Source organism: Zootoca vivipara, chromosome 13 (assembly GCF_965207765.1).
Source record: "Zootoca vivipara chromosome 13, rZooViv2.hap1.1, whole genome shotgun sequence".
In the NCBI taxonomy this organism is placed as follows: domain Eukaryota; kingdom Metazoa; phylum Chordata; class Lepidosauria; order Squamata; family Lacertidae; genus Zootoca; species Zootoca vivipara.
This window is the reverse complement of record NC_142596.1, coordinates 23,266,050-23,278,744: the sequence shown is the minus strand read 5'-3', so window position 1 is coordinate 23,278,744 and position 12,695 is coordinate 23,266,050. Positions and strand designations below refer to the sequence as shown.

The 12,695-nt window shown below is 44.3% G+C and overlaps 1 protein-coding gene across 4 annotated transcripts in view; it reads left to right on the top strand.

Moving 5' to 3' along the window:
- The window catches only part of MCTP2 (multiple C2 and transmembrane domain containing 2), a 124,625-nt gene that overhangs the window by 72,573 nt on the left and 39,357 nt on the right, over window positions 1-12,695 (top strand). The gene's annotated exons all lie outside the window — the stretch shown is intronic.

The following is a 12,695-nucleotide window of genomic DNA, read 5'->3' as shown; positions in this document are numbered from 1 at the left end:
TGTGTTCATAAACCGAGGTACCACTGTATTAACGTTTAGTAGTTTTTATAAGGATGCTTTCTGTCTTCTGATGGAAACAGCTGGCTAGTATCCTGGTGGGCAGGTACATGCCTAGGATCTAGGATGGCTGAACCTGTACATTTCCAGTTTCTCTCGATTTCTCATTTTTCCAATCATGAGCTCATTTTCAATTCACTTTCAATTTGTATGCCAGCTTTATGTATTACTATACCCAAGGCAGTTGAAGAAGCTGAAGAAACAACTAAATAGACAGCAAAGATCACACACGTAATAACAATCTGACCCAATACAAAAAGTTCAATCTGTTGCATTCCTGTATACGTTTGCAAACTTTTCTTTTAAAAACCCCTCAAAGTGCATGAAAATTTATACACATTTTTGTGTGCGCTTCTCCTAATGAATGCAAAAGTGAAAAATATTCCAAGATTCCTCCGTTTAATAGTGTTTTGGAAGTTGCTTTGCATTGCCTTTTAAATCTCTGCTGAAAAGCTCCCTCTGCAGATTTTTGGTCCTGAAAGTTCCGCCTGCCACACGGAGCTAATTGCTACCACTGGGTAATACATATTTTAAAAACATTTTAAAGGTAAATTTTAAGCGTTGAATTGCTGTTGTGAGGAATTATGCATCGTTGCACATTCTGCTTATAATTTTTTTCTCTGGAATAATTACCCCTTCTATTGACAGTTTGCCAAGTATTAATGGTAATTATGCCATTTAATGAAATTACAGTTTTCTTAATGCAATTACTGTAATATGGGGGAAATTAAAAGGACGTTGTATTCGACTGTCTCTCCTCCACCCTTACTCCAGCCCTTCAAAAGTCTGTACAGGCAAGTTTGTATGCAAGCTGGGGCTTTTTCTTATGAAATATGCCTTTCTTGAATGAGGGCTTAAGCGGCCTCACCAGCCTTGATGATACAGGAGGGTAAATAAAGGTAAAGGTAAAGGGGCCCCTGACCATCAGGTCCAGTCGTGACCGACTCTGGGGTTGCGGTGCTCATCTCGCTCTATAGGCCGAGGGAGCCGGCATTTGTCCGCAGACAGCTTCCGGGTCATGTGGCCAGCATGACAAATCTGCTTCTGGTGAACCAGAGCAGCGCACGGAAACACCGTTTACCTTCCCGCCGGAGCGGTCCCTATTTATCTACTTGCACTTTGATGTGCTTTCGAACTGCTAGGTGGGCAGGAGCTGGGACCGAACAATGGGAGCTCACCCCGTTGCAGGGATTCGAACCGCCGACCTTCTGATCAGCAAGCCCTAGACTCTGTGGTTTAACCCACAGCGCCACCTGGGTCTAAATAGAGAGAACCTGGTTCTAAATAGAGAGAACCAATGTGAGTTTTCTACAGTGCTAGCTCTACCATTAGGCAGAGTAAGGCAGCCACCTCAGACAGCAGATATTGAGGGTGGGGCCCTCAGATGGAGGACATATTCCCATTCCCAGTTTTGAACTAAGTCAACATTTTCTTTTACCAGTCCAGCTGAATTCAAAACGTGAAATCGGAGGGCACCACCTGGTAGCAGACTTCTTGGACTGACTTTGATTTCCCACTCTCACAAAACAAAATAAAAACCATGTTCATCAGCTGAAATAGACTTGGTCACCTCACCTTGAAAAAAACACCCTGTGGAATTGGAAAAGTTTAGAAAAGGGCAGTGTTCAAGGGGATGGAGTAACTGCTATGTGGAAAGGTATGGCATTTGGGACTTTTTAGTTTAGGGAAAAGGCCATCACTCTTGACCATGAGAGACATATAAAACCTCTCAGTTCAGAGGCAACATGCCACTGACTACCAGCTGCAGTGGGGTCACCTATGGCATTTATGTCCCACATTTTTCTCCAAGGGGCTCAAGATATGGCACACATGGTTCTTTCCCTCATTTAACCCCCACAATAACCCTGTGAGCTCGATTGAGAGGCAGTGACTGGCCCGAGGTCGCCCAGTGAGCTTCATGGCAGAGTGAGGATTTGAACCCTGGTCTCTCAGGTCCTAGTCCAGCACTCTAACTGTCAAGGAGCCGTCAGTGAGCCAGGTTAACCACAGGGCAGGCACACAGAATCCAATTAGCTCTTTATTAACAGAAAATAACAATGGAGCAGAGTCCCCCAGCCTGTATTAATCCAGCTGAGATGTCACTGAAACTGACCACTAGCTGCACCCTCTCCTTCTGGCCTTTCAGTCTGGATCCTTCGCAAGCAGATGAAACCTGCATTGATGGGGTGAGCTCCTCCTCCGGGCCTGCCTGATCTGTTGCTCAGCAAATGTGCAAGACTCTCCTCGAACAGGGTGTCAGAGGGTGAGGAGAGTCAGCAGGATTGGGGTGGTCTGTGCTCACGCTGTGACTCTAGGCCTCTAACTGTGTCCTGGAAGGGCCTCCTTCTCATGCCCCCCCTTGATCACTCAACCCACCTCCCAGCTTGTCTCTTCTGCGGATTTCTCTTCAGCCTCCCACCACCAGAATCTGGCATCTAAGTCACTGTCTTCGGAGCCCACCCAACTCCCGCCAATCTTCCTCATTTAGCCAGTCCCTGACACTAACCAGTACCCCACCAGTACCCCACCATACAACCACTATCACCTTGTGGGCTTCCCATAGGCTTCCCATAGGTATTTAGTTGGCCATTGTGGGAAACCACAACATTGTGGGATTCTGGACCCTTAGTCTAACTTAGCAGGGCTATTCATAGGTTTCATATGAAAGAGCTTTACAGTGGTGCCTCTCAAGACGAATTTAATTCGTTCCGCGAGTCATTTCATTTTGCGAAAAATTCGTCTTGCGAATCGCGGTTTCCCATAGGAATGCACTGGAATTTCTTTTTTTGCCCATAGGAATGCATTAATTAAATTTCAATGCATTCCTATGGGAAACCGCGATTTGCAAGACGAATTTGTCATAAAACGAATTCGTCTTGTGAGTCACCATCAGATCGCAAGACGCATTCGTCTTGCGAGGTACCACTGTATATGTCTGTCGTGGCCAATAGCCATGACATAGTGTACATCTCTTCCTAGTCGATAAATTATACCCCCTCTCCCCATTACAAACATATAGGCTAGTGGTCCCCCCCCCATTATTTTGCATGCTGTCAAGAGTGTCTCAGCCCCTTTGGGTAAAACCTAGGAGGGCAGACTCTGGTGGAAGGTGAGGAGGAATGGGAGAGGGAGGCTCCAACACAGGAGCAGATTGGGAAGATGGTGGTCCCCTTCCCCTCTGGCGGGGGCTGAAGTGCTGGCTCCTCCCTCCCCTCTGGTGGGAAAAGAGCCTCACCAAAGTCTGGGGAGGTAGATGATCTCCAGGTGCTGGCTGGACAGGATTTGGACGGGAAAGCAGGTCTAATTCTGTCTTCCATGACAAAGTAATGCCTCCAATGAACATATTTATATCTGCTGTGCATGCAGAATTTGCCTATTCATGGTCTACACTGACTAGCAGTGGCTTTCCAAGGTTTCATGCAGAGAACATGGAGATGCCAGAGATTGAACCTTCTGCATGCAAAGCAGATGATCTACCACTGAGATACAGCCTTTCCGAAGCTAACCTTTGTTCCCCTTTGAATACTCTTTGTGGCTTACTAGTCATGCCTTTCGTTTTGTTTTGCTGATTTGGTCCACCCTCCTGGCTCTTAATAACTTGTGCAAGCATTTTATGGCAGGAAGGAAGAACTAAAAAACCCAAACCCAGCAGAAAGGAAACAAGGAGACAATTCAAACTGCTTGCATTGCCCTGAACTGTCAGAGAACTGAGCTCAGTACTTACGTTGCCAGCTAGCTTGTGTGTGTGTGTGTGTGTGTGTGTGTGTGTGTGTGTGTATGTCTGTGTTGGTTGGTTTCCGAAGCTTCAGAGCTTTATCACTTTTGTTTCTAAGCTGTCATTTTTATTAGTCTCCCTGGCTGTTCTCTCTTTTTGGACTCAGTTAGTCTTCTCCATTGTGCGCCTGGGCTTGGCAAGCAGTGGGTCCTTTTTACTGCCATATGAGGTGGGCGTGTTGGCGGCAGTAACCTGTAATTATACCCACCACAGGTGACAGTTACAAGAGAATGGCGGCAATAATTTTAGCTGCCTGATCTGATGTTTTCTGGAGAGAGAAACCCCCATTGTGGTCCCTTCTCCTACCTCTGTGGATCAGTGCTGTCTGTGAGCTGTTTTTCACTCGCCTTGAATTGTTTCCCCCCCCACTCACGATAGTTGCCAGACTTTATTTTTATGTACTGCATCTCTTTATTTTAATACCCATAAAATGCCTATTGATGTTTGTGATGTTAGAGCTTCTATATTACAAGAATGGATGGGGAATACAATATGCCCATGACTACTAGCCATGATGGCTATGTTTTACCTCCACCGCTGGCGGTTGAAGGCTACTGAGTATCACTTTCTGAGAATAACAGGTGTGGAGAGGACTCGGGTCTTACTTGCAGGCATCCCAGAGGCATCTGGTTGGCCACTCTGAGAACAGGATGTTGCCCTAATTGGGCCTTTGGCCTGTCCCAGCTTTGCTCTTCCTGTGTTCTTATGGACTATTGCTTCTCCCATGGGAGAGGCTGATTTAGGACATGGGAAACAGCTATGTGCCAAGTCAGACCATCTATCCCAGGATTGCCTCTGAATCCCACTTTCCAGGAATCATGAGTGGAGAGAGAGCTGTTGCACCTGGGTCCTGCTTGCAGGCTCCCCACAGGCATCTGCTTGGCGCCACTGTGAGAACAAGGATGCTGGACTAGATGGGTCACCGGCCTGATTCAGGAGGCTGTGGATATGTTCTTATGATCTGCCAGAGCTTTTCTTACATTCTCCCTGTGCTTTGCATAAGGAGATGCATTTTGGCTCCCTCCCTGCCATTGGGTCCAGGCCACCAGACGTTAGGGCTGACAACACATTTTCCTCCAACACAACATTATGTGGTGGTACATTTTCCTGGAGAAGAGAAGGTTAAGGGGTGATATGATAGCCATGTTCAAATATGTAAAAGGATGTCATATAGAAGAGGGTGAAAGTTTGTTTTCTGCTTCTCCAGAGAAGCGGACACGGAGCAATGGATTCAAGCTACAAGAAAGAAGATTCCACCTAAACATTAGGAAGAACTTCCTGACAGTAAGAGCTGTTCGGCAGTGGAATTTGCTGCCAAGGAGTGTGGTGGAGTCTCCTTCTTTGGAGGTCTTTAAGCAGAGGCTTGACAGCCATCTGTCAGGAATGCTTTGATGGTGTTTCCTGCTTGGCAGGGGGTTGGACTGGATGGCCCTTGTGGTCTCTTCCAACTCTATGATTCTATGATTTTCCATCCTGGGAAATCACTCCACTTGTTTCTCAATAATGAGATACAGTGGTACCTTGGTTTATGAACACAATTGGTTCCGGAAGTCTGTTCATGAACTGAATCGTTCATAAACTGAAGCCAACTTTCCCATTGAAAGTAATGGAAAGTGGATTAATCTGTTCCAGACGCTCCGCGGAGCACTTAAACTGAAGTGTTCATAAACTGAAGCGAACTTTCCCATTGAAAGTAATGGAAAGTGGATTAATCTGTTCCAGATGGGTCCGCGGGGTACTCAATCTGAAGCGTACTTAACCTGAAGCATGGGTGTAATTGGTTCCAGAAGTCTGTTCATAAACTGAAGCGTTCATAAACTGAAGCGAACTTTCCCATTGAAAGTAATGGAAAGTGAATTAATCCGTTCCAGATGGGTCTGCGGCATTTGTAAACCGAAAATTCATAAGCCGAGGTGTTCGTAAACTGAGGTTCCACTGTAATCACTTGGGTGAAATGTTGGGCTCACCCATTTTCATCACATTTGGGTCTGCAGTGTGGGAGTGATTGTGGGGAAATATTTGTGGGTACATGAAAGTCCCAGCATTTTCAGGTGAGGGTTCTTAATATTTGACGAGGTAGTCAGGGTCTCTTTCTTTCTTTCTTTCTTTCTTTCTTTCTTTCTTTCTTTCTTTCTTTCTTTCTTTCTTTCTTTCCCTCTCTCTTTATTAAAAACTTAAAGCTAAGGCAGAACTTCCCAGTGGTGGTGTGACTCCATTAGGCAGGCAAACTGTTGAGAACTTTGAAAATAAGGGTCAGAATGCCCTATGGGAGAGGAAAAAGAGAGAGAAGGCTCTAGAACAGGTGTGCACAATCATTGTCTCTCCAGGTATTGTTGAACTACAACTCCCACCAGCCCTTACAAGCCTAGCCATTGAGAATGGCTCCCATCATAGGAGGAAGAATGTTTCTGATACTGATATTCCAATATTTTGTTACCAGTACCAAATATTTTGTTGGCTTCTCTGTATAAACTATCAACTAGTCCCTCATTATGCTGTGTACAGTTCTGGTTGACCCATCTCAAAAGTATACAACAGACTTGGAAAGGGTTCAGAAAAGGGCAACCAAAATGATAAAGGGGGTGGAGGGGCCGCCCTATTAGGAAAGGTTCCAGCATTTGGGACCTTCTAGTTTAGAGAGAAGCTGAGTTAGAGGTGACTAGATAGAAGTTTATAAAAGTATGCATGGCATCGAGAAAATGGATAGAAAAAGGTTTTGCTCCCTCGTAACACTTGTTCTCATGGACATCCAATGATGCTGAATGTTGGAAGATTTGGGACAAATAAAGCATAATACTTCTTCATGCAGTGCGTACTTAAACCATGGGATTCATTCCCACAGGAGGCAGTGATGGTCCCCATCTTGGATGGCTTTAAAAGAGAATTAGGCAGATTCATGGAGGAGAACCCTATCAGTGGCTACTAGCTGCAACAGAGGCATTATGCCTTTGAATGCCAGTGGCTAGGAATCACAGGTGAGCAGAGCACTGCTGCTTGCAGGAGGTGAGAGTGCTGTTGTGCTTGGATCCCGCTTAAGGGTTTCCTACAGAGCACGGTGAGAACAGAATGCTGGACCAGATGGGCCACTGGTCTGATCCAGGAGGCTGTTGTTTTGTTCTTGTAAGTGGTATGTGTTCATGCACATGGAGACTTACAGAGAGTAAGAGGGAGACTTGGAGGAGTGTAGCCCACTATGGATACCCTACAAGTAAGGGTTAGCCCACCACCTGCTCACACAGGCCGGATTCTGTTTCTTTGTCAACATAGTGTCCTCCAGAGGAGGCCGGGCACAGAGCTGAGCGAGGCACGGCTTCAGTGGCCGACTCCTCCAGAGCTCTCATCCTCCTCCAGACAACGTGATGTCATGTGTGTGCGCTGCATACCGGCCCCCCTCAATCTTAGGGGCAAGTAGACACCTCTGACTGAGCTGATGGGAGTCTGCAGCTCCAAACAAGTGAGGGACACCAACTTGGCAAGGCCAAGAATGCTGAGAATTCTGGCTTCTGCAAGAAAGAAATGTCCATAATATTTTCTCTACACTTTAACAGGACCATGGCCTACTTTTCTTAACTCCACAGGACTGATGGAAAAGTTCCATGTAGCTCAGTTAACCACATATTGCTATGTTGGTGACAGGGGAAAAAATGTATTCCCCCCCCCCCCCCAGTGCATGTCGCTTGGAAACCTTTTGGTGACAAGTGACTGATAAATTTAATTCATTAAAAATATTGTTTTAAATTTTTATTTAATGAAGTTAAATGAACATATTCCATACACCCCGCACCATTTGCTGCCCCAATTTGGGGCTAGTTGTGAGCGGATTGTTGAGGAAATTCACATGAAAGGCTCCGAACGCTTGAAATGAATCGTGAGTCAATGCTAAGAAGTGTTCATTTATTACAACTAGTCAAAATGCTTCATTCTATGTCTATGTCTGGTGGGAAATCCTGGCTTTTACACACACACATACACACACACACTTCCAGTTGACTTCGCTGTTAAATAACTTTGTGAAATAGTCTGGAAGGACCAGCCAGAATCTTTATACAGTTTTCAAGGAGGGGAGAGGTGGGAAATTCCTGTAGGTGGCGATATACAATCACAAATGGGGGGAAAGTCCAAAATATTATATCCCTTACACCCTTTGTTGTTATTGCTTCTGGTTCATTCTGGCAGAATTGCTCTCTCGTCTCTCCCCCACCCACAAGTTATTTTCTAGCCCCGTTTGCTTATCTGTTGCTTCAGCCTTGATCTGCAGTACAACTTGTACAAAATCTTGATAACTGGATGCACGTTTCGTCTTCAGCTGTGAGGCTATTTGAGCTGCGTTAACACACAACTACTGAAATTCTGATAGACGGGGGGCTGCGTGGGTTTGCCAACCGATCAGCAAAGCATCAAAGCAAACAAAAAGCAAGCAGGCTTGACAGGGTTTCTGTCAGGGACCAGGATCATCGGGTATAGGAGGAGAGTGTAGTGAATAAATAACGCATATCACCTGAAGGAGAAGGGTACACAGAAACCCTACTATCAGATGAGCCCGGGGAGCCAGGATGTGGCCCTAACTTCCTTGGAGGACTCAACTGCAAAAGACCCAGAAAGATAAGATGCAACTCTGCTCTTTCGCAATAGGTGAGAAAGTTAGAATCATAGAATCATAGAGTTGGAAGAGACCACAAGGGCCATCCAGTCCAACCCCCTGCCAAGCAGGAAACACCATCAAAGCATTCTTGACATATGCCTGTCAAGCCTCTGCTTAAAGACCTCCAAAGAAGTAGACTCCGCCACACTCCTTGGTAGCAAATTCCACTGCCAAACAGCTCTTACTGTCAGGAAGTTCTTCCTAATGTTTAGGTGGAATCTTCTTTCTTGTAGTTTGAATCCATTGCTCCATGTCCGCTTCTCTGGAGCAGCAGAAAACAACATTTCTCCCTCCTCTATATGACATCCTTTTATATATTTGAACATGGCTATCGTATCACCCCTTAACCTTCTCTTCTCCAGGCTAAACATACCCAGCTCCCTAAGCCGTTCCTCATAAGGCATCGTTTCCAGGCCCTTTTAAGTCAAGTAGTGTAGTGGTAAATTCAGAAATTGTCACAGCTGAGTACTCTTATAGCCATACCATTATACAACATTTTAAGATTATACAATAACCTTATAATTACACAATAATCATACTTATGGGTGCATTGCAACAACCATTGCAGCTCTCCACAGGTTGACTTTCAGCTAGATCTACTATTTACTATTGGAGTAAATATCTTCTTTTGAAGTGACATCAGTTGCTTTTGCTTTGAAGTTCCATTGTACTTAACGTAACTTGCCACACTATTCTCTGGAAACAAAAGGACCTTGGTTTTGCCTGTGTCCCTAAATGCTTAGCTTTGGAGCATACATGATAACTTCTTTCCTGGTCGCCTTCTCCAGGTTGACCCAAGGAGCCAGTCCTCACTGGCTGACTCACCTCTTTTCACTGTGTTTGGTTCCAACCAGCACAAAAGGTGAGAAGGCTCCTTCTCAGTGGCTAAAAGGCTCCACCTTTCATGCTGATTGGCCAACCCTAGGATTCTGGAGACAGGAACCCTGTTGCAGAAATTGTAACAAATCTTTAACCCTTGGCCACTGCACCTCTGGTTAAGCAGGACCTGAACTGGAAGGACTGTGCATTGTTCTTCAGACTGATATTATGCAGAGAGTTCAGCCTGTAAGTGGAATTGTGGGGTGGGGAATTTTGGTTCCGCTCACATTTATATTGTGACTCTACCTAATTTGCACTTCCTGAAACAATACGTGAACTGCCATGCAGCCATCCTTTAAAATTCTCACTTCCCTGAATTTTGCAATGCAATTCTCCAACCAAGCAGTATGCTCCAAAATGTATCTAATATGGATAAATGTACACAGGAATGCTTATAATAATAATAATAATGAAAAAATGTGTACATTGGGCAAAATTGCATGCCTGTGTGTGTGTGTGTGTGTGTGTGTGTGTGTGTGTGAATGAAATAATTATCTGCACTAAAATGCTGACAAACTTTTGAGTACCTGCCAAGACAGCTTACAACTGAATGGAGAAAACAAAACCCAATATAAAATATGATTAGAATAGTAAAATTAAGTAGCAAATGATAAAATAGCAATGTGCAACATAAAAGAGAAAAAAGCCCATCAAACTCATAGAAACAGCAGTAAAATCCTCAATATTAATAAATAAAATTATAGGCAAAACCAACAACAACCTTAATGGAGCCTAAAATTTAACACAAAGTTGGTGCCAGACAAGTATTATTGAGGAGAGGATTCCGTAGCTGGGGTAGCTTTGTACATTTAGACCCAACCCTCTAAAATGCCATGGTGGACAAGATGGTACTCTCCAGGTGCTGTTGAACTCCAGCACTCATCAGCTCCAGCCGTCATGGCCAATGGCCTGGGAGTTGTCATCTAGCAACATATGGAGGGTCACAGGTTCTCCATCCCTGGATTAAACTATATGGCAACAATTTTGCCCAGGCAGGCCTGGAAGTGGTGAGTTGGATGCTCTGAGTTCCTTGGAAGATGTGTCAAATGGTATAAACACAATTAATTAAAGGAGGTGTAGGCAATCTGTAGCCCTCCAGATATGGTTGGAGTCAAACTTCCATCAGACCCACCCAGTATGGTCAATGGTCCAAGATGGTAGGGGCTGTAGTCCAACCACAACTGTTGGGTTGCACATCATCGCCGATAGGATTCATGCTACTTCTAGTGAACGAATAGTGAAATTCCTTGGTTTTAGTTCATTATTTGTGGACCAGTAGCCAGTGGTCTTTCTCAGTATGAGGTAGCATCCTATGTTCTGATGCCAATCAATGATGTCTTCTTCCCAGTGTTATCCCTTTAATGTGCACAGATCCACCTGTACAATGCATAACTGTTGCCAAGTGTCCTTAAGTCTTCGAAATAGAGCAGTGGTGTGTGTGTGTGTGTGTGTGTGTGTGTGTGTGTGTGTGTGTGTGTACAAAAACGGGCCAGTTTCTTTTTAATCATTCATATGTAGATCCCTCCAAAACTGTGAGACTCCTTCTACTACGATAAGCATTTCATTAAATGGAGCAAGCATTAAGATAGATGCTGCTTGGTGCTAATTGTCATTATATCTGAAGGATCAAAACAGTGCCAAAGTGTTTCATTATCACATTGGTCACCTGCATAATTTAAAAAAGGGGAGAGATGCCGTTGAGGGGGGAAAATGTGACAAGCAACGCAAAGGATTGTGGAAGTGTATACAATCGGAATACTAAGCAGTGTTTCAGTCTTGGTTAACTTGGGTTCAGACTAGACAATAAGCAAGGATGAATGTGAGCTGCCTCTCTCCAGGGCTTCTTTTAAATGAAAAGGAGCATCAGATACTGCAGTGGGGAGTGGAATAGCAGCAGGAAAAGGGCTGCTCAACCCTTTCCCTTCCAGCTTTTTCCTGCTCAAAATTGCTTTTCATAAGCTGATTTCCTACCTGGAGAGGGAAATGGTACAGGATCCCTGTATCTATGAGAAAAGCTGGTGTTGGTGACGACTTTGAGCAGACAAACAGCAGGCAGGTAAATTCATTTCATTTATTATATTTCACTCTCCGAGTCACAAACAATAAATAACAATAACATAATAGAATATCACGATTACAGCATAAACCATGTATAACAATGAACAAATCATCTGTAAAGCAACCACCTTCTATAAAACACCATTAACAAAACAACTAAAAAAAATAAGTTAACACAACCACAACATAAGTCATATTATAAGATTCACAAAGTACTGCAGTATTGATGATCCACAAAATAATATTAATAACAGCATTAACAATTAACAGACTAACAAACTAAGCACATGTGGAAATTCACACACACACACTCCCCGCCTCCATGATTCATAATATTCCACTCAGTTCATCAAAAGACACATACAGATAATGCTCATGGCAACAGCTCTATTCTGAAGGCTCCTAGGCCTGGGGGTGGGGCAAAGCAGGTGGAAAAAGCCATTGCCTGATGGTCGGCACAAAGTCTCAAGTGTTAAGCAGTCCCCTAGACTGCTTCCCAAAGGTGGAGACATATTGGGTGTCTCTCATATATCACCTTCATTGTTTTGCAGAAATAGAGGGAGAATGTTCTCCTAAGTACCCTCGAAACTCAGGGTCAACCAACATGATGTCCTCCAGATGTTGAGCTCCAGTTTCCATCAGCCCCGTAAGACACACAGTGTGGAACCTTTTTCAGCCTGAGGGCCGCATATCCTTCTGGGCAACCTTCCAGGGGCCACATACCAGAGGTGGATGGGTCCAGAGGCAAAAGTGGGCAGAGCAACAAATATGCCTTTCCCCTTTGCAGAACAGGATAGTTTCTACACACTGGCTGGTGATGGATATGGATACGGCTTGGGGAAAGTTTATGTGACTGTAGAGGGGAGTTGCCTATGGAGAGTCACAAGGGCCAATGTTCTGGTATTAGGAAGGAGAAAAAACATCTCATTCTATGAATCCCATCCCCCATGACTTTTTCTAATCCCTTTTTTGAAGGCCATCCCAATTCATGGGAGCATACTTTATAGTTTAAGAATGTTCTGTGTGCAGGACTTTCTTTTGAAGATTCAGCATCCTGTGTGTGCAGGACTTCCTTTTGAAGATTCAGCATCCTGAATCTTCATTGGATGTCCCCGAGTTCTAGTGTTATTAGAGAGAGAGAGAAAAGCTGTTCTTTGTCCACCTTCTCTACATCATACCTAATTTTATATACCTCCATCATGCTTTTTAAATATTTTTGTATCGCCTCAGGACATATAGTGAAGCTGATAAATCAATATAATCATGTGGCAACCAAAGTCAAGT